We start from the raw sequence: 23,259 nt of genomic DNA, 5'->3' as shown, positions 1-23,259 counted from the left end.
TTGCATCATCACTGTTATTGATTAAAAGAAAAAAACACCTTGCAGGGCAGTGTCATTGGAGAATTTCTGCACCAGACAAGATTCCTGACTATGCCTGTAGTCAGCAGTACAGAGAGAAAGCGAGAGAACACCGTGCCCTGTGGGGCTCTTGTCTTAGTGGAAACAGTGCCAGAGAGTCTGCTACCAGACCCTGACAACCTTGGGGTCGAGATAAGAGGGTCTGAAAGCCTGAGCCGAAGCTGTAAGGTGCAATTTCAAAATCAGTAATCGTAATATGGCCAATATTTGCAGCTGAATTTTCTCACATGTACTTGGGGACTCGGGAGGGGAATCTGAGAATTTAAATCCGACAGAAGTAGTGTTGGTGAATCCTGCGGAGAATATAAAGAAATGCATTATTCTCGGCTATATATGTCTTGAAAAATAACTTTTTCAAAGCTTTTTATTACATTTATATGATAAAAGGAAAAGGTGTAAAATCTTCCAGAGAACAGTTTGGATGTGTTTTTCTTTTCTTAGGTGGACATGTGGAGGAAACCATTAACTGCTGGTATAAGCTCCTGTCCACCCATGACCTCGCTAAGTAGATACCAATGATGACTTAGTGGGTGTACGGCAGCTCTTTAAATTTTTATTATAATAACCATTAAACTCTTTCAACGTCCATTACATAACACAATATTGTATATGAGAGAAAACATTTAACTTTGATGCGAATGACCACCGTAGTCACTGGGTAATGGCACAAAAAAAGATAATTGTTTTTGAAGAGTACATTGAGATTAGAGATTGCCTTTTCTTCCTTTCTTTCTTTTTTTAGTTTAATTTACATGTAAACAAACAGAGCATTGATTTGTTTTAACAAGTCACGTGAAGCAAAATAATATTCAGTACTTTTTGAAATAAATAAAATAAAATATAAAAATGTCAAATTTAAATCATTTATGCTGTTTCTTCTTTTCAACATATCACATTTTCTAGCAAATCCCACATAGCCTATTCCAGTTCTCAACTATTTTTGCCCTTTATTTTCTTTTTCTTTTTTTTTTTTACAATTTTACCTATTTTCAGTTTCTAAACAATATTTCCTTTTCTTATTACAAAACAACAAATGAAAAAAAAAAAATAAAACCAACAGTTTTTTCTTAAAATCAGGCTAATACATTTTTGTGTTACACAGCTGCTTTTCACTTTGTCATATTTTTTAAATGTGTATTTCTTTTTTATTTAGTTTATGTTGCTCATATTTAACTCTTATTCACCTATGGATAAGAAAAATATCCACAGCTGAATATGGATATTTCATATTTCATAGCCTGCCTCCAACCTTTCTTTCAGTGCTGCAAGCCTGTGGATCCACTTTTACACTATTCCAACTTCTGAGGCTGCAAACAAAAATCTAAAAAATCCTCCTAGCTGCCCTCAATCCACCCACTTTAAAATCCCTCGTCCCCCTCAGACTAAAACCCTCTCACTGCCTTTAAAAAGGAATAACTGCTTGGTTAGGTTAGGCTGTGCCTTTAAGTAAAACACTGTTATCATTAGAAAGAAGTGTATTTATTTATTTATTTTTGAAGAAGGCCATCACCTGAAGCTAAAGTTGAGTCTTGGTGTGTTTGTGTACGCAGGTTGCACATCCTCACAGTGAGTTTTGGTAAAATCTTCCCACCATTTTTATCTCCAAATGAGAACTGATTTCTCCCCACATTTATCTGTTCACTGAGTGTAATGGATCTGCAACAACATGTGACGGGTCAAAGGTTCCTAAAATGGTATTATTATGTACAAAAAAACTAAATATTCTTCTATATTTTCTGCATTTATTTTTTGGGTGGTTTTTTTTACAGCCAAAAAATCAGCTGGACTATTTATATGTGATAGTCCAACATGGTAACATCTGGTAAAAGACCACGAACCTTTTCTCATCGTTACGCTGGACTCGTGCATTTGCTTTGGTTCTATTTACCCAGCATGCCCTCCGCTGTAGTCCACTTCCTGCTTTTGGAGTGGTTTCTGGTCTGCTTTGAATTGCACCAGAATTCACTTCAACCAAACAGAGACCTGGATTTTTTTGTGGACCAGGATTCATTTCTTTGGTCTGCATCAGAGTTTGATTGAGCAATCACACCTTCCCAAACGAACCAGACTTTCCAGGCAAACGAGTTAGAGTTCGATTAAAGTGGACTAAACAAGACTGGTGTGAATTCACCCTTAATTTGCAAAGTGGCTATCAACTGTTTTAAATTGATTAAAGTAAAACACATTTTCTTTCACTTGAGACGATTAATGCATTAAAGATTGTAGAGAAGTGCAAAGCGCACTGTTCACTCATAACGTCTTTAAAACCTGCTCAACATTACCTCGGTTGTCATTTCCCTGCCAAAACAGCTCCGACAAGTTATTGCACAGGCGAGGATCATCTGATGGTGTCCTCGAGCGCCTTGCATTGGCAATACATATTGTGGGGCGTGTGGGTCAGAGTCTCAGCAGAATGAATGGATTTCTAACACAGAGATGCCATACAACCGGTAGCTGGAGGCTAGGCAGACATATCAGACTCTCGTTCCTCAGCAGCGCCTTGTTGGACCCACTGCTCTCCTTTGTGAGGGAGAGGCTGCTGCTGCAGGAATGTGATTAGTCTTCATATTTAGATAGATGGCAACCGTTTTTGTAGCCTCCAGTGTCAGAATGCAGGCGTTTTACTGCAGAGATGTGCTGAAACTAAAATGAGCCGTGCCATTCACTTTGCTTCTCAGCGGTGGGGATGTTTTTGCTGATCAGAACATAACGCTATTAACGTTATGTATTTTACACACACACACACATATATATATATATATATATATATTTAACAACCAATCAGAGCCAGGAGGAGGGGCTTAGCGCTGTCAGTCATGCTCGTGTGCATGCTGCTAAATGTGCTAATGGCAGCGAAGGAACTTACAGTTCCAGGAAAACCGTTTATCCGTTGTCATCGGTGGCCATGCAGACTAACTTTAGTATTAATGGCAGCCTCTGTTGTGGTGAACCAGCTGTAGTGTAGCAGACTGGAAGGGTAAGAGCATAAGCAGCACGTACAGAAGCATGATTGACTGTGCTAAGACCCTCCTCCTGGCCCAGATTGTTTGTTTCTAACCATGCTGGATGTTTATATAGTTAGCACCGGTAGGAGATATTTTTTTCTTCCTGTCTCCTACTATACTGTCAAGATACAGTAAGTTTCAACAAATATGTAAAAAAAAAAAAACATTTTTATGAGTTACATACCCCAGCTTGAAGTGGAGTTGAAGGTAGCGCTTGATTATTTACTAGCGATGAAGCTGACCATATTACTGTATTGTAAAACTTGTCATGGATTCGATTGTCTCTAATGAACTCGAGCTTCATGTCACTGACACTTATTAATATTCAGCTACGCATGTTTATGTCTGTGCAACCTTATGCATATTAATCACTGTTTACATGTTTGCCGTCAGTGTATTGTGTCACTGTGGTTTCCAGACTTGTGCGCGCGTGTGTGTGTGTTTGTGTGTGTTGTTGCACCAGAGCTCGTGTCTGTGGCCTACACCGCGGGTGATGCTGTCGAGGACAGGATGTCACGCAACATTACATCACTTCTGATCTCCTTAAATCTCTTCCCATCCAGTTGAGGGAGTGTAGGCGGCGTTAATGAAGGAAGAAAATGCCACCTTAAACCATGAAGACGCCCGAGGCTCGGCAACGACGACTCGGGAAGTAGCGACCCCAAAAAGACTGAGCTACTCACCTCCCACTCACATTCAGTCCTTTCGGTAATTCAGTTTTTAACGGCGGCTCTGTTCACGAGGAAAGAGCGCGATGAACCAAATCAAAGAGAAATGGGTGAAAGGACTTTAGAAAAAAAAAGTTATGTGTTTTGGATTTGCACATCTCAGCAAATCAATAAATATATTATTATATGATAACACATTAGTGTCTAATTTAAGGCACCAGACCAGCAGGAGTTTCAGCAGCAGCTGAAAGATCAAAGTGAGGCTCAGCAGATGCAAAAGGTTTGGTAATGTTCAACGTGGGGCACAATGAAGCAGAAAATGTTTGTTTAGCCCGAAACGAGGCAGAAATTTCACATATGAGGTTATTTAGCTTTAAAATATGTTTGGATGTTTGAGTTATGTTACAGGAGGTAAACTACGTTTTGGTCTTTTACAGTTTAGAGTCATAAAACTCAGCTCAAGAATGCATTTCAACATATTGTTTCTTTAAACTGAATTTGTCCAAAAGGGTTAATGCATTTCCATTTTAAACGGCAACAAACTAAATGAGTTCACTGTTTTTGCGTACTCTACCATGAGTGTCGGTGAGCGGATTGATGAATGTTCCTTCTTTGGAAATGAACCTGTTTCAGTTTACATGAAGTCTTTCATAATTTTCTCAAGTTTGAAATAGATTTGAATTATGATGTGCTGCAACCAGGACGTTTCTAATTTGACCTAAACTCAGCGAATGCTTCTGATGTACAGTGCCTTGTAAAAGTTCTTATCCCCGCTGAACTTTTTCACAGAATCACCATGAATAATAGATTTTCGTGTTGTTTTTTTTTTTCTGGTAATCCAGCATTGTGCAATTATAAAGTTGCAAGTTATGAAGGAAAATAGTGCTTTTTTTTCCTTATTTTTACTAAATATGTTAAAGGGACAGTGTTATTTAAAATCAACCTTTTTGAGTTTTACATCACGTTCTGTTATTCCATAATGAAAACATACCTGAATTGTTGTCTTTTTTGCATGTTTGAGAAATCCTTTAATCTCGCGTGGCAACCATTCAGTGAAACGCCTGGGAGGACCTAGCTCTGCCTCCCAGACGAAGCTCCTCCTCTGAACTACAGTTTCCAAGCTACAGACTCTCAGAACAGGCCTCTCTCACGACTCACCAACTCGGCTCCTTCAGACTAGCCAGCAGCAATTAGCAGCAACCTGGTGGAACTGTGAATCTGCTGAGCTCATTATACGAGCTAGTTCTCAGTGAAATGCTGTTGAAGGGTCAACATAGGATTTCATAAAGGCGGAGTTTCAGAAAGAGCAGAAATTTTTAAAGAGACAGTTGCCCAATTTCATGGCGTTAAATCAGGAAGTCAGTTTTATTTTAAGTAATACAGCATTTCAGGGTTTCCCCCCAAAAACCTGCTAAGCTCCGTGCTCAGGTCGCTAGGGCAGTCATCCAGCCGCCCGCCGTGTTTTTGAGTTAAAAAATGTTTAAAGTTGATGGGAAATTTGAAAATATTACTTGATAGTTATGCAGCTTTTGAAGACTGGAAGTTTAATACCTAAACACCAACTACAAAATCTTTAAAAAAAAAGGCAATAATAATGAAAAAACAAAAAACTAAGAGAAATTAACAATGCTAAGCCTGGTGGGGGCACAAGTACAGCCTGGTGGCCTACCAGGCTTATAATACACTGAGGGAAACCCTAGCATTTTATAACAACTGAAGTTAACGTAGTTAACTGAAAAATACATAAGACTGTCCCTTTAACAATAACTTAGGAACAAATTGCCTTTTAAAAGTCACCTAATTAGTATGTAGCTGTCCTGTGCTGGTTTGTTAGAGAACCTTAGTGAATAAACGGTATCGTGAAGACAAAAGGAACAAAGCAGACAGGTCAGGGATAAAGTTTTGTAGAAGTTGAGACTCCCACAGAACGCTGCTCAATCCATCATCTGAAAACCGAGAGAATGTCCATCTAAATTGACAGCGTGGGCATGGAGAGCATTCATCAGAGGAGAGGCCGTGGTGCAGGTGGTTCACAGATCCACGGCTCAGGTCGGAGAACCTGATGACAGGAGAGCTGTTATCCGTGCACTCCACAAATCTTACCAGAAAAAGTGCTCTAGTGCTAGGTTAGTTCTAAACATCCAAAAACACTCTATGCCAAGTGAGGAAAAAAGTGCTGCTGGGGCATCATGTGGTGGTGATGGTTTCCTTCTACAAGACAACTGGTAGGAAGATGGAGAGAGGTAAATAAGAGGCACTTCTTAGAAGAAAACGTCAGAAAGTCACAATGCAACTGTGTACGCAGAACGGATTTACAGTAATGTTCAGTACAGTATTTTAGAGTATGTGCTCTAAAAAGGCTTTTGTCAAATGAAAATATCTTTTGAAAAACAGCCCTTAGGCAGATAATTATCAAACTTTTCATTAAGATCACATTACTGCATTTATTTTTGTCTGATGTAATATTCTAATCCGAAATGTTGTTTTTATCAGCCGTAAAAAGAAAATTATCCTAATTCAAGGTTTCCCCCAGAAAACTTGCTAAGCCTGGTGTTTGGGCGCTCGGGCGGTCATTCATCCAGCGGCCCGTCGTGTTTTTGAGTTGAAAAATGTTTAAAGTTGACAGGAAATTTGAAAATATCACTTTCTACAAATTAAGCTTGTGTATAATTTCCGGTCACGTGGCTCCGTGCCCCTTTTAGAGTCGGCATAAAATGCTACAAATGGCAACAGCAAAATCTGCAGCTGTTAGGCAGTTATTATTTCAGCATTATTAATGCAGTCTGTGTACATTTATTGCTATGACGTGTTTGGATGATGAGGCATAACGCATTGGGATGACAAAAGAGGATCCAGGTTAAATGACTTTACATTCGGGGGAAACCTTGATTCCATTTTCCCCTGACGCTCTGTCGCATTAACTGCTTTGCTTCTCGGTGACGTAGGATGATGAAGAGCTGTAATAACTTAACGCTCCACATTGTGCCTGACACTAGCTTACTCAATGTGATTACTAGCTAAGCCAGGCTGTGAAAGATTTTTTTTTTTTGGACACTGAAAAATCCCGCGGCAATGAGTGTCACAGCTCGGCTCGCGCAGGAATTGGGACGTATTGCCAACGCCATGAATCTTTGAGTCAAAAAACAAAAACGGAATAAATCTCTTAACGTTTCCGTTTATCAAACTAAAGCAGCAAAGCTAAATAAATCTGCTATCCAACTATCACGGCCTTGCGTTAAAGTCCTCATTGCTGAGCCAGAAATTCACTGTTTGATCACATGTTTGGGAGGTAAATTTCACAAGCCACTAAGGTGAAGAAGTCACTTGTTTTACCCAGCTAGCATAAAACTGTTAGCATTTAAAAAGAACACTGTGCTGACAAGTGATGGAGCCATGATACTTCGCATGACAAGAAAATCCTGAGTACCCGACTTGTAATTTATTACTTTAAGCCCAACAGGGCTTGGATTATAGAGTAAATCTGCCCAGCATAAAAGAAATAATCATAATTATTAAAAATATAAATTTGCAAAACATTCGCAATTCAAAAGTAACACATTTGCTCCAAAGTATTCTCCCAGTTCTCATAGCTAAAATCCACAAATACGTTAAGAGCACTTAACAGCTGCCTCATTTAATAGTTTATGCACAAAATATACTTGAATATGCATTAATGCGCAGAGTGGAAACCATCATAGCAATGCCACAAAGGCTAACATACGTGGTCCTCCTTGTGTCTGCTCTGTGCTGTACAGCCAAAAACTGAATGGCTAGTTACCAAACGCTAGGCATTAGCGTGTCAAGTAGCATTGTGGCTAGTTGCTTCTGCTGCTCAAATGGCATTTTCTTTAGAACATTTTCAAAAGAAAGGGGCAAATTTGGGGTTACGTTAAGCAGAAAAATCCACAATCTGTGAATTCTGAATCGCAGACAAGTTTGAGGTTAGCGTGTATTCACAGTTGTATTTATACAGTCATTAAATCACAAAGGACTGGAGTCTGTTGACTCATTAGCTAATGTCAGATTTTATTCAAGGGCATCACAGTAAAAAAAAAAAAAATCCCTTCCACTTTATATTCATGCCATACTTCGAGTTTGCCCAGCAAATAGAATTTCACTGAAATACATTGACATTTATACTTGTATGGAATAAAGTATAGAAACACTGAAGGGGTAACAATACTCTTGTTTATCTTCTGGTTCATTACTTCAGTTCCATCTCTGCCTCTTTTTTTCCCCTCTTTATGCTGTGGAACAGTGAAAGACTGTGTTACAGCATTTGATTAACAAAGCAACATTGTTTTTCTTCTGGAAACAAACATTAGATTTGACAGACATCATCGGAACGGCGGAGTTTCCCGCGTTGTTATACCGAAGTAGTGAGACATAAAACCACGTCGCTCAAAATCCTAAACAAATTACCGTTTTAAGCCCCTCTTCCACTGAACGCCGGCACTTGTTTTACAAAGTAACGCGAATCCTGTTCACGCCACGCCCGTCCTTTGGTCCCACTGAATAATGCAGCTTTGTTAATGGATTGTTCTAAATCAAATCTTGCAAAACGGCCTCCCCCCAGTGTTTGTGTAACCCACTTTCCTTTTGTTTGTCTCTTTCCCTTTCCGCTGTAATTTGTTTTGTTCCCCTGCGTGTCCCTGCTGATAGTGGGTCTTTGTGTGCGCCTGCGACGCAGTTGGGGAAACAAGATGTGGGCGAGTGTCAGGCCGGATTACACCCAGCCGGTTTCATCGCTGTGGCACCCACACACCGGGAAAGTTCTGACGAAAAATAGAAATAGTCAAACAGCCTAAGGACGAAGGCTGCTGTTTTCATGTATGCTATTAGAATTTTGAAGAAACTAATTCCTCCCCTGCCTTCATACGGTGATTACTGTTCAGTCATTGATATGACAACTTATTTAAATGTTGCCTCTTAATGACATTTTGTGTGCGTATGCTGTGTCCTCGGCAAATGTTCCATGGCTAATGCAAGTGAATCATAATAATGACCAAACTCATTTGAACTCCAGCTTTAATTGCATTGTTCAAACTAATTTAACCATAAGATCAAAACGTAGCTGTGGATTGTATGTGGGGGGAAAAAAAAATATTTCAAACTTCGTACTTCTTACTACAAAATGCAGTTTTCAAATTCTGATTTTATCTATTGAGGGTGTCAAATCAACATGAAGTATATATTCTCTAAGCTTCATAACAGTGTTTTTGTCTTAAATTGCCTCTTTTACCAATGAGATTGTGGGTGTCAGTAAGGTTAAGCTGCACAAATAAGGGAATAATAAATAAAAAAGCTGAGATAAAGCATTTATTTTAAGTGACAAGGGCTTTTTTGTTTACTTTTATATTTGTAATTTTGATCCATTGTGTTTCATAAAACTGTTTTAATCCAGCCATTTCTGAGATTTTTTGGAGCATAAGCAGTCTCGTTAAGGCTACAGCAGCTCATTTAAATTTTAACTTTGAGTAGGCCACTCAAAACCCTTTCAATATTAAAATAAAAATCTTTCAGGATGGAGATTGCCATGCCCCACTCAGGTTGTCTTGTGTATAAACAGCTTCTCCTTGAAGCTGCAGTCCGAGGAAGAGCATCCGAAGGAGCAGGAGCTTCTTAAAGAGACAGCGGCCAAATTTCAAAGTGCCAAATTGAGTCAAATTTCTTTTATGCTTAATGTATACAGAATTTCTATAACCACTGAAAGTAATGTAGTTACTTGATTATGCTATTTAAAAAAGCACTATGTGGCTGGAAATACATAATAAGCACTTTTCCTGGGATTTTTAGCTTGGTAAAAATCAGATCTTTCTCTGCGGGGTCAGAATTTTTTGTGAAATTGAACTCAACATCTAAGTGTGACAAAAAAACACTTAAATCAGGAGAAATTGAGGGGGGGGGGGGAATTTCAAAGCTGTTTTAGTCAACAGTGTCAATTACAGTTCAGACCAAGTGACATCGATGCATAGAGGTCCATAAATAGTAAGAGGGTGTCAGATTTATATGATGCATGAGGGGAAAAAAAAAAGAAAACTAACATGTTTTCTATGTCTCCCTGTGGCCTTGAACCTCTTTCATGTGGGAGCATCAAAGCGAATCAGGAAAAGTCGGATCTGAGAGCCCTCTCCTCCAACTGATTTGTTTCACTCTGCGTGTCGGGAACTTCAGATCGAGCCTCGGAAATAAATAACATCAGCATAAGCACATATGTGCACGAAAAGCGTATTTGCGAGTACAAAGACCGTCTGCGATTAGTGAAAAATGACAGCAAATACAAGAAATCGCCGGTCTTCTAAGAAGTCAAAGCTGCGCTAACCTTGCTTAATTCCTCCTCCTCGCTTTCGGCAGCACCCGCTCTTCAGTCTGCCCTCTAATAAGTGATGTCATCAGCCGTCACTGTTTCTGGTGGGCGTTCCTCTGGGACAGCCCTCCGTCGGCGGCGAGCAGGAATGTCCTCTCCCGGGGCCCTGATGATCTAACTCGCAACTCGTTTTAGAGAAATCACCAAGCGGTTCCGCAGCGGCCCTCGCTCCGTGTGAACAGTATCTATCACATGCGAGCACAAAACCATGCAGACAGTTTTTGTTCCATCACAGTAACAGATCGGATCACAAACAGATGTGCTTGTGTATTATTTTTGTCCTCCCCATACTATAAACAAATACTGTAACATTGTCTGACTATATGTTTCGCAGTCACAATAAATGCATCAATTCTGTTACGTTTACTTTTCTGTTTATGATTGAAGCTAGCAAACTGTTTGCAGTGTTTTTATTTCTTTTTTTTTCAGCTTTTTGTGCTCAGTCACCACAAACTGAGTGGACTAATTTGTGATTTGCTGAAAATGTCAACAAATGGACAAGTGAACCAGACAAATAGCTGTTTTTCTTTTTTTGTTTTTTTTTTGGCCAAACCGTTAGTGAACTAGTGCTAAATGGTATAATTTGTGTGGTGGCCGATTCTAAAATGCGGTACTTGGGCAGTGTAGCTTTAATAGCCTGTGATTTTCAGTCTGCAGCTGGTCTGACTGCACAAGTTATGTTTCATTAAAGCCTTGCTCTCCAGTCACCCAATACATCACTCCGCAGATGGTGTGTCTGACTACGCTAACACCCAGAGGGGACAAACTCGATATATGCTACACAAGTACATATTGCAAAAGTTTTCCGACTTTGTGCACTTTCTCAACATTTTTTCACGTCGCAACCTCGAGGGTCAATGTGTGTTGCATTGATATTTTATATGCAAGACCAGGAACAGGACGTTGCTGACTTTTTGAATTATCGTTGCAAATGCAAGATACTGTGAATTATTCCCCATTCTTCCTAACAAAACAACGCAAAATGAAAGGGGCCGCATTAAGTAAAATTGAATTTTTTAATTTAACATGTTTTGATGATTTTGCCTGATCAAAAACATACCTGAGGTGTCGCTTTGATTCTTTCGTGCATGTTTGAGAAATCCTTGAATCTCCCATGGCAACCATTCAGCCATTCATTACAACAGCTGAAGGTAACATAGTTAATTGTGCTATAAAATGATACTCTGTGGCTGGAAAACACACAGTATAGCCCCTTTAATCAAACAGGATGAAGCAACTTTCAAAGGCATATATTTTCAATTAAAATTCAATTTGGACTTTGACTGGGCCATTCGTTCATCACCACATGAATACGTTTTGATCGACAGCATTGCAGCTCTGGTCATCATGAGCCGGGAAACTGAACCTTCATCCCGGTCTCGGGTCGTTGTGCGAGACACTACAGAGCAGACTGCGTCTCATTGTGCGCTCACAACAGAACCAACACGTTCAGGGTGGATTTTTTTTTTTTTTTTAAAGCTGCTAACCATGCAAAGAGCTCAGAGCTGACAAGTCATGCCTGTGGAGTTGTTGTGACAAATTGCATCATGGTGAATGTGGCGCAGCTGTGCTCGGCAACTGGGGAAAAAAAAAAAAAAAAAACGCATTAAAATCCAGACGATTCAGTGTTGGCGTTTGACTTGGACGCAAGAAGTTTTATTGAAGCTGTACAGATATTTGCACACCCAAGGAGTCATCACTGAGTGCCAGTAAATGGGGGGAGAGGGGGAGGATTTAATTTTACAAGGAGGGAAAGTGCAGAATATCAGCAACAAAAAAAAAAGTATTGCATAAAAATTCAAAATCGCTTTGCATGATGAAATAAGATTCGAGGGCGCCACTAGAACTGAGCTCTGCAGAGTAGTGATTTGCACACAAAATCAGTTTATCATTTACAGAACATGTGTAACCCTAACGTATCCGAGTAAAAACGCACAGAACCAGGCTCTCCACCTCCGTGGACACAACGGCTCCAATGAGATCCACCATCATTAGAAACTAGCTCTACGAGAAGGTGACAGCTGTGTCAGCAATTATTGGGAAATGAAAACACACACACACACGCCCGCACACATATAAAGAGGGGGAAAAAAGCTGATGCTCCATGCAGGGTCTTGGATCATGGGGTGAGAACGATTATGAGAAAGTTCAGGAATCAGCTGTCAGATACATGGTGGGAGCTTGTTAATGATCTGAAGGCAGACTGGACCACAGTCACCATGAAAACCTGTCTAATAGTCTCAGTTCTGGCTTCAGGAGGCACATGTACGAATTAGCGGTTCCCTAACAATCATCAAATAGAGCAATGAGGTAAAAATGTTGCATTTTGGATGCATTTTTCAGCTATAGGCATCGGTGGAGAATGTACAAGAACAACTACAGTGGAATTTAGGAACTGAACACTACAGATGGTTCATCAAGATGTCTTCCACCATGAAAATAACTCAAGACGCATTGCTATGACAACAATAAAATGGCTAGATTAAACGAATTCAGCACATAGTCCGTCTCCAGAGCGTAACCCCGCAGAACATTAGAAGGAGGAGAAAATTTAAAGCATTAAGAGGGTTTTTGAGTTTTTACTATTTTCTTCTTGTAATGTGGAAAAACCTGGGGAACCACAGAAATTGTCGACGTTCTGGTCTTGCAAAACATGCCTTCTTCTCCAGCCCTATAAATCATGGTTTCTTAGGGGATCAAGTGTTTATTTGCACTTAATAACGTGAAGAAATGTTTTACTTTATGCAATATCTATCTTTTTTTTTTATTGACATAGTATGCCTTCATATTGAAATGAAACTATTAGAAAAAATCTAAACTTTTAGTTTTCTGTGCACAGAGGGTAAAATGTAAATAGTAAAAATTCCCTGATTGCAGATAGCTTGGAATTTTTTTTTAAAATGGCAGAAAATTGAGTCAAAAATACTTTTAATTTAAGCATGCGCTAACATGTTTCCCACACTTCTGTTGTTTTGTTTTTTTTACTGTTTTCTTCTTAATTTTGTTCAGCTCATTTCTCAGGAAATGACCTAAAGCTTCCGCTGGAAGAAGAATTCAGTTTTAATGATCCCACCCTGTTGATTCTGCAATTCACCCTCTCTGTTTCTGCTTAATGAGGCCTTTCAATATCACCAAACAAGGCTGGTTGGCAGACTGTTTCTCACCGGGAATTAAAAAAAAAAACAACAACTTACTTTCCATAATGGGAACGATATGATTATTTTCAACTATACAATTTTGGAAGCCATACAATATAGCCTGACTATTGTAGAAAAAGCACAGTTTCCTTTGAGGCAAAAATATAATTGCATGCAAAGATAATAATTGATATGAGTAAAAACAAAGTCAATCATCTAAAGCATTTAAAGCATATATGCATTAAAAAATAGGAATACATCGCTCTCTTGCTCTGTCCATTCCGATTCATTTACTGTTTACTATTTTTAGATATTTGCTTAATTATTGTTTTATATTTCCTTGGACTGCTCTACTTTAACCCCTTCAGACCAGAATTTTTTCTTGTGGACCAAAAAATTTTGCTCAACTGATTTTTACTCCTTTTAAGCTTAGAAATAAAGGGGAAAATAGACATTTTTCCTATTTCATGTTTTAATATGTTTTTTCAAATGTCCATTGTAATTGACATCTCGACTAAATGAGCGTAGGATGTCTTGAAAACTTCTATATTTTTCCCCAGAGTTTCATATAATATCTAATTAGGCATGATCTCAACCTTATAAATTGGATGTTTGCTTAATTGTTTTTCAGTGTGCATGTCTGAATAGAAAATATATGATGCAAAACATAGTTTTGACTTTAGTAATGCGTCATTGAACTTTCAAATGCATTGGCATGTTATTTGCAGTCATGTAAACGGATTACACAGTTACCAAACAGTTGACAAAGCATCAGCTTGCTGGGTATTTTCATGTAATCTCTAATTTTTGGTGAACACCCCTGAAGCAGTTTCAGTGTGGCACAAAGCACAGCTGGATTTTACATGTGTTACAGTAGAAATGCGTATTATGGCTTTTTGCATCTGGTAGGCACTGACTTTTTTCCCAGAGTTTTGTGTGGTACAGACCAACAATTTCATCTAGCAGGACAGCACCACCCGTTGATTCACTGTATAGCTTGAACACCTCTGGATGAGACACTTTGTGCTTTACTTCTCAATTCACCATCTAATTCACATTCTCACATGACTTATTTCCTATATCCAAGCACTCAAGAGCAGATGTCTCTTGATGCACAGTCAGTTCAAGAAAGCCTGGGAGGTTATACTCCATCATTGAAAAAATAACATAATATAAAAGCATTAACAAATCACAAAATGGCTATGAAATGCTCATACATACTTCTTTTTTTGCATGGTAACACTGAATTATTAGGCGTTGTACAACATACAGAAACTCCTGATGTCCAATGGGATGGACACTCAACTTTTAAAAAAATCCTACGATTTCATGATAGAAAAAAATCATAATTGGAAATACTTAACATTATACTGAGAGTAATGTTTTTTAGGCTGCTATGAACATAAATTAATATTTTGGATGGAAAACAGATGCTTACTCCTCCCCATTCAGATGCTCGTCTTGTCTGATGCCTGAAACTCACTAGTATCAAGTTACGAGTCTGAACTTCATTGTTTTTGTTTATTAAGAAACCAATCTGTTAGATCCATCATGCAGATAACAAATTCCTTATTTTTTTTATTGGTTTAATCCCAGAAAGGTATCATGTCCATTACAGTGGACGAGGGGTCTGAAGGAGTTAAGTGACACAAAGATATTTAAATAATGAATAAATAATAATAAAAGAAAAATCATAAAAAGGTAACCCCATGCCTCACTGCTGGCTAGTTGTTTCTTACTGAGAGCCATCTGAGTTCACTCAATATGATTATGTGAAATTGCTCTGACTTTCAGCTGACCCTATTTAAATGTCTAAGCAGCTCGAAGCAACAAGTCGCACAAGGTCAGCATGGGCCGACGGACGGACGGACAGAGTTGCAGATTTAACTCGTGCTGCATCGCGCGGCTTCCTCACAAGACTGGTTTCTCTAGCTGTTTATTTCAAGAATTAATTTCCATAAGTCGCAAAAAAAGAATCAACAAGCTTGGAGCGATTACAACAACACGTGTTCTTCAGATATGGGTATTGAACAGAGGTCATGAAAAAAATAAAAGTCTGCTGACGGATTTATTAATCCATTAGATTTGTGCACGTAAATGTAAATAATTAGTGCCAAAAAAAACCTACGTTATTTTTATATTAGTTATGTGGCTTGCTATACAGGTATTTTTATGTATTTTCATGACCCAACAATATGTGGCTCTCTTGGCTGTTGCAATAAAATAATTGATGTCTGTCTTCAAGCGGGCCCACAAATCAGTACAGCAAGGGACGTTTCTTTTTTCAAGAAAAATCAATATCTGTTTATTGTTCGCCGCTTGGAAAAATATTACCATGAATAAATCTCCAGAGGAAAGAATCTCCTCAGCCTGCCCAACTATTTTCAGAATAGTTGGACAGGTATAAATGGTTTTAGTGTTTACCTTAGAACTACGGTAATGGAAATTTGTCGTTTCACTCAGACGTTTATTTGTAAAAACAACAATAATCAGTTGCTCACGGCATCGTTTTTACAGTGGACAGCAGTCAGATCTGAATAACTGCAGTGCATGAGGAAAGAAGTCGTTGCATTTGAGTAATGGAGCAAATGTAATGAGAGCATGACACAGATAGGTTTTAACAATGGGAACAGAGCACGTGCTCAATGTTACCGACCTGTATGGCATCCCATTCATGTCAGAGATTTTAAAAGATAAGAGGAAATCCTTCACGCAGAAATAATTACATTTCTTTTTTAATTTATGAAAGTAAAAGCTCCAAGCAGCTTCTGCTGTGTGGCGTGTTCTTGAGAGCATATTTAACGATAGGTACACAGAACATAACGGAGCCAATCGTAGAGTATCACAGAGAGTCCCAGAAGGAGTCGGTGGAAAACGACACAAACTGAACGGCTTAAATACTGAGGGAGAGGAGGAAGCGATGAAGGAGTGGAGCTAATCACAGCTGAGTGGGGACAGCTGGGGAAGAGAGGAGGTGGAGGAAAATTAGGAGGTATGAAACAGCTGAGCAGAAAGGCGGGCTGACAGGCTGGGCGAGAGGCGGGAGATGAAGAGAACAGAGGGAACCAAAGAAAGGAGAATAATAATGTAACTGTCTACTAGCCTTCCGAAGACCGATGAGTCTAATGGGGACAAAAGTCTGGTGCTAGTGCGGTGGGTTAGGGAGAAAGCCTAGGTTTGACATAAATATCATTGCTAAAATGAATGGAAGTCCATACAAAGTCCTAACATTGGTACAAATACCAACTGGGGTGTGCTTGTGCTTTTGTTTGTAAAACCTTGTGGGGACTATTTTCCTGACACATACTACGTTATGGGGACCGAAGCCTGGTCCCCACAAAGGGAAACGCTGTTTTTGGGTCAAGGGTCAGATTTAGGACTATGGTCTGAATTGAGTTTTGGTTAGGGTTAGGTATGTAATGGTTAGGGTTAGGGTTAGGTTTAGGATAAGGGTAAGGTTTGGGCTGTAGAAATGAATGGAAGTCAATGGAAAGTCTCCACAAAGATAGCCACGCAAGTGTGTGTGTGTGCATGCGTGTGTGTGTGCAGGCGCGTGTGTGTGTGTGTGTGCTTATAAAGCATGTGGAAGATGTCCAGAGAAAGGCCATCTGTCACGAACTCACCTCGGTTCTCCTGTCCTGTTTACCAACCTGCTTTCTCCTTTCTCAACAACACTCAGCTTCGAGAGCAGTCCTGCAGAAAATGAACAACTCCAACTGTAAAGCGAAGCAACAACAAATAAACACCTTGCAGAAAAAGAAAAGCTCAAACCCCAGCCCTAATGCAACAGTTCCTCATGCTGTCAATGATTTTTTTATTTTTATTTTTTCACATGTAGATGTCGATACATTAATGACACCACTTGCAGGATGTGTGTAAAAGTATTTAAATAAACAAATCTGTAGTCAGTGTAAAAATCCAAGCTTTAATTTGAGGAGATTTATTTTGCTGGGAAAAATTCCAAATTAAGAAATTATTGTTTAAAATTTTTTTAAAAATCACTCAGCACAATGGTTGTTACCCTTGTCAATCATTTCATATTGGAAATTATGCCTCACTTTTTAAAGTGAGTTGGAATTTATAGGAATTTCTATTTAGTAATCCTCCTTCTTTGGGTTAGAAGTTTAATGTGAGACTGAAGACTATTTATTTTAGTGACCACAGTATGCTGACCTATGACCTATGACAATTATAAGTAAGATGGTGAACTACTTAAAAGAATCATTGTATTCTTATGACAATGTTGTTGGTCCCTGCCAGACACATATTTATTTATTTAAATAAATGTATCCATTTAAATAATTAATTTAAATAATTTTTAAATGAAACAAATCAGATCAGAACATCTATATAACACGACACAGTATGAGGGCTATACAAACACAAATTAATAAATAAATGAAATTACAAGAATAAACTTGTACAAGAATAATATAATCATTATATTATGAGAACAAAGTCATAATATTATGACTATTTATTCCTGTATTTCAATCTTTTTTTTGTTTTGCAACATAATTCTGGCAATATTATGACTATTCTCATATTATGACTTTATTCACATAATTTTATTCATTAAAAAAAATTTAAATTTCTTACCATAACCTCTCCGCCTTTCCATTTGATTTTTGTATTTGTTCTTTTGGTAAATCATTGCACAAAACCGATTCATATTTACCCTTTTCCTCTTTGATGTAAAGCATGTACCTATGACAGCAACCTCATGTGCCTATTAAGTTTTATACCACTTTTCTTTTTTCTTTTTTTGTAAACCTTTATTGCCTCAATAACAAGCTGCCCAACACTGTTGGGGCTGCTGGGACTCGACAAGTCAGCGTATTTGTGCCTGTAATCACTCGGCGCAGTAAAACCCACCCGGCCAGGAAGTGTTCGGTAAATAACAACAGGAAGTGCCGTATTGACACGGCAAAGTCTGCAAGGAGATTAATGACGCGAGCGTACCGTAGGACCGCGCGATAATTGCTCTCGGGGGACATTAAACTTCCTTATACTCGCGTGTTTATTTGCGCGAGAGGAAAGACGGACCCAGAATGCTGTCGGCGCCGACGTAAATAAATCACAGCCGAGCCACATTCATCACCGAGGCGCAAATATAATTAGCCTGCCGCAGCGAGGGCAGGCCTGTGCTCCGGTGACGCCCGCATGTTTGCGCGGGCTTTTACAGCTTCATTTTTAGCCGGGCGACTATCGGGGAGGAGGAGCGATGAGGCCAACATCCTTCATTCGCAGCGCCTTCGGAAGAGTCTTGGACATCAACGGAGTCGTGAATTCAACATTCCAAGCCTTAAATTTTGACGTATTTGAGTTTTATTGCTCCACGGGTGTTTGTAGACGTTTTGGGACAAGAGACCCATTCCTCTCTGGTTTTCAGGCGGGTTGAGGAGGGGTAAGGAGGGTGTAGGTTGCTGCTCCAGTCCTTAAAAATCCTGCAAGAAAAGAGTCGCTCAGCAGAGAGCTTTAAAAGAACCGCTTTGACCTTTTACAGCCGAGTGAAAGTCTCCGCTTTAAAACGGGGGCTCAGCCGGAGCCACATCCACACACAAGCCGCTGGGCAGCGAAGATTTATGTGATAAAGCTTCTTGTCTCCTCGTTAACAATAAGTTCACGGTCTGGAGTAAAATGTCACATCCGAGAAACCCGAGCGGTTGAGCTGCCGGTAATGTGGAAGGCATCTATGTGTGATTTATTTATTTTTGACTGATCTCTGTAAAATATGTTTTTAGAATCCATCATTTTTTTCACACCTTATACAGCTAAGAGACCATTCTAAAAATAAGAGCCCGCTTCACTGAACCCCATTGAAAACCTCACAGTTATTCCACCAAATATTGATCTCTGAACTCTTCCTGAGTTGAAACATTAGTTTTGTTGTTTCTAAATGAATATGAACTTGTCTGCTTTGCATTATTTGAGGTCTGAGTCTGCGTCTTTTACGTTATTTTGACCATTTCCCATTTTCTGCAAATAAATACTACATTTTTGCTTGTGGTTTCGGAAACATATTGTCAGTAGTTCATAGAATAACAGAACAATGTTCATTTTACTCAAACATCTATCTATAAAAAGTAAAATCAGAGAAACTGATCATTTTAGGTGGTCTCTATTTGTTTTCTAGAGCTGTGTGTGTATATCAGCCAAACGCGATCAAAATAAATTTGCAAAATCTGTTTTCGCACATTGACAGCCTCCTAAGATCACAGCCTAAATCATTTTATTTGCTAAAAGTGATTTTTGAAAATAATAAAAAAAAATCACCCCTTTTTATTGTCAAAAGATGATTTAGGAAAAAAAATAAAAAATCACTTTAGGGAAGAAAAAAAGGGACTTAGGCCATTAATTTAGTATTTTGGTAAAGAACAATTTTATTTCAGAAGTCAACCAGGAAGTGGTTAGTTGTTTTAACTGATATAAATCCGACTGAGCCACTGATTCACCTGTCAAACTTGGCTGGAGCCAATAATCTTATGAAGGGAAACAAAAGCACAGGTCTGGTGTGCCGAGAGTATCTTCTCCGAATTTTCCAGTCCTTTTCCCTTAAGTGCCATAAAGAGTAAAGAGAGATTTGGTCTTTCCTCCCAAAACATTGAAGTTTAGTTTATGTTGCGAGTTGTAAGGCCGAGCGTGGAGTGAACAAAGGTCCGCTGAGATTTAAAAGGAGTTTGACAATCACCTTCCCTCAGAACTGAATCAAAATCAAAAAACAAAGAGAACATTTTAGCACTAATCATTCCCGGAGATTTCGTTGGGCGATACAAAATAGACTAGTGACTCTTAACATACCAGTTAATTGTTATACTTTGCGAAACTATCCTAAAAGGTTTATCCTAAGTTTCCGGAACATCTGAATTTCTAGTAGAAAACAAAGGAAAATCCTCTTAAAAGTTCCAGAAGAAACGTCACGTGATTTACCTCGGCAGCATCAAACCAAATTGTTTCCTTTTAAGGCACAAATGTTAGTGCAGTCAGAGAGCTCTTCAACACATGGAAATGTGCAAAGTCTGGGACTTTTCACCTCAGATCACCTTCAACTGCAGCAGTTCAGTGAGAGTTCAAACTCGGGTCAACTTACTGCATTTCATGCTGCACAGAAGCTGACGCGATTATACAATTTAGTGATTGTTTTTTTTTTGTTTTAGTAACTCTTTTGTGAGTTTCATCACTCATACAGTGACGTCAGTCAGTAATATACCATCATTTTTTATCTTAAATGTCAGTTAATGAGGTCAATCACACCACATTACTTTAAAAAGAAAAGCAGCAGCCATGTAAGTACAATTGTTTCTCTTTTAGTTTCAGATCTCCTCTTTACTACATTACAAGTCCTATCAAACTACAGACTTGTTATTTGCTATCGCCGTGTCTGATTACATTAAGCGTTCGAGGTCTCAGTTTGGACTTGGAGTACATTCCCAAGTCAAACCTGCGCGCTTAGAAAGTCAAAAAGGTCAAAGAACAGAATTCCTGATCGTTCCTCAAGATAGCTGAAGCTACAAGTTGCAGTTATAGAAAGTGCAAGTGAGTAGAGAAAACATTGTAAGTGAGTAGAGAAAACATTGTGTCTAAAGTTTTGGGGGAAATGGCAGAACTTGTTCTGAATACTGAAGGGTTACAAAAGAGAGTGCGTGTTCATAGTTCCTTTGGTGATTCTTTGAACAATTTGACTCTGAGAATTCTCCCGGATCGGTGCATAATCTGCGATGGGCTCTTCTTCTTTTTAAATCCTCCTTTATTCAGATGGGCTTGTCGCAGAGTATTCACTGAAACATCCTCACGTTCTTTAAAGGCGACAGGAACCTCGCTGTTTATACACGTCCCCATCTATGGCTACCGTTGAGCAATCAACCCGGACCAACATGAGAGAAGAGGAATGTTTGATTGCAGAACGCTGCGTTTCGCTCCTGCAACCAAGTCTTGAACTTTTGTCTTAGGAGTCGAGTAGTGATGGGCTATCTGAAGCCAGGCTTCGAGGCTCGTACCGAGTAATAAGGGGGCGTGTACGATGAAGCCCCGCTTCGAGGCTTATGTCTTCTTGTTGAAAACCACGTGACTGGCAATAAACGAGGCCTCGCATTGCATGGGTCATGTGACTGCTTCATTTTGCGTGTCGGTTTTCAAAATGAAGGATCGCATCAGGGGAGTATTTGTCTTCAGTAGTGGCCGAAATAAAAGGAACCTTTCATGTGCATTAATGATTTTGATGATGGCACTCATCAAAATGTAATGTTTGTTATTGATTTTCTCAATTGTTGATTATGGTATATTTTATAACATTATATTTGTGTGTTGTTTATTATGTAAAGCACTTTGAAACTGCAATGATGCTGAAATGTGCTACACAAATGAACTTGATTGAAAAGGAGCCAGCGAGAAGAAAAAATCTGACATCTGCGAATACTTTGAGATGATCATTCACAAGGTTCTTAAATAAAAAGTAATTAAACCCTTCACCTCCAAAATTCTCACCTTCTTGAAATTTCCACTTCTTTGTTCTGCAAAAATCTATCAGTCTTGCACAGAAGAAACAGACTAAAGCTGTTGGAAGAGTAAAATTCTGGCATGATGAGTAAAAATGTAAGGGATCAGATCAGAGAGCCAATAGGAATCCAAGAAAAAGAGAATTTTTGAAGAATTTTAGTTTTTAGGAGGCAAATCAAAACTCAAAGATTACTGTCTGCCCCAACAAGCACTGCACTCTGAGTACACTAAAACAAATGTCTATCGTCCAATCACTCGATGACAAAAGAAAACAGCCACTGACAGTCAACATATACCAGGATTGACTACAAATCATTTTAATAACTAAAAAAGATGAGTTCAATAGGATTTAATTGACTCCCCTGTTACTAAACATGAGTTTGACAACAAAATTTGTGACAATATTACATATACTAATTGTTTTTTAAATATGTCTGTCTGAGTGACAAGGCTGTCACAGTTTGAACAGCAGATGTCACTAGTGAGAAATGAATGAACCACCGAGTAACGAACCTTTGGGCAAAGCAATGGGCCGGAAGCTTCATTGCTTCGTGAGGCTTCATTTGGCCATCACTACGCCGGTCTTCTGGCTCGTCGTCTCCCTTCCTGCAGCCTTGCTCGCTAGCAGGTACAAGCCAGCGATAATACTGACTGATGCCACATCACGCTGTGACAGGCACCAAGGGGGGCCCAGCGCATTTAGCGTCGCTTTTATCTCCCAGCATGCTTTGTGCTGTTGTTATCTGGTGTCTGCAGCCTGCTGCGGGACGACACGGTAAAAACCGGGAAGTGATGCGTCGACACAGCCGCGTCGCTAAGCTCGCGTGGCACAGAGCTTCTGCAGCATTCAGAAGACGATTTATTTATTTTTTGTTAATTATTAGGGACACACTTTGGCTGTTGTTAGAGCCGCCGCACCTGAGGGGCTTAGTGTGTGTGTGTGAGAGTCAGAGTCACAATAGAAAGAGGAGGCAGACATAGGTGGAGTGTTGAAAGTCAATATTCCTGATTATTTTTCACACATCGTCCCACGTGCTGCTCCTCGTATTCCTACTCTGCATGATCCATATGTTGCATTTGCGTGTCTCTTTCCTTCTGATTACAGAGACAAAAATCAATTCAAGCACCTGAACTTTAATATAAAATGTGGTGAAATATTTCACTTTGAACTTTACGACTTAATTCCATTCTGTTCCTTTCTTTTGCCTCTGCCTCTTAGTATTCTCCTGTTATTTTGTGTGTTATTTCTCAGGATCCTTACTGGCACAAATGAGGGAATAAAGGAAAACAGCAGCATGCTGTGAAAAAGTACTTGTCCTATTGTAGATTCCCTCCTTTTTTGTTGTTGATTCACACTTAAATGTCTTGGATCATGAAACCGAATTTAAAACCAAAACACCATTGGTGAATACAAAAGCAGTTTCCAGTGATGATTTCAACTGGACATGCGTGATATATCGGCCGGTAACGGTAATTTTTTAACATAACTGTATCGTTCCGATACATAA

General features: G+C 39.1%; 1 long non-coding RNA gene across 1 annotated transcript; it reads left to right on the top strand.

Annotated features, from left to right (window-relative positions):
• The first annotated feature begins 294 nt into the window (after positions 1-294).
• Positions 295-21,376, top strand: LOC114143620 (uncharacterized). The gene is made up of 3 exons (XR_003595284.1): positions 295-307; positions 13,939-13,944; positions 21,213-21,376. It is a non-coding gene; the product is annotated as an uncharacterized LOC114143620 (long non-coding RNA).
• Positions 21,377-23,259: the final 1,883 nt, after the last annotated feature.

This window comes from Xiphophorus couchianus, chromosome 4, assembly GCF_001444195.1.
Source record: "Xiphophorus couchianus chromosome 4, X_couchianus-1.0, whole genome shotgun sequence".
NCBI lineage: Eukaryota > Metazoa > Chordata > Actinopteri > Cyprinodontiformes > Poeciliidae > Xiphophorus > Xiphophorus couchianus.
The sequence above is the reverse complement of the archived record's forward strand: the minus strand, read 5'-3'. Positions and strand labels throughout refer to the sequence as shown.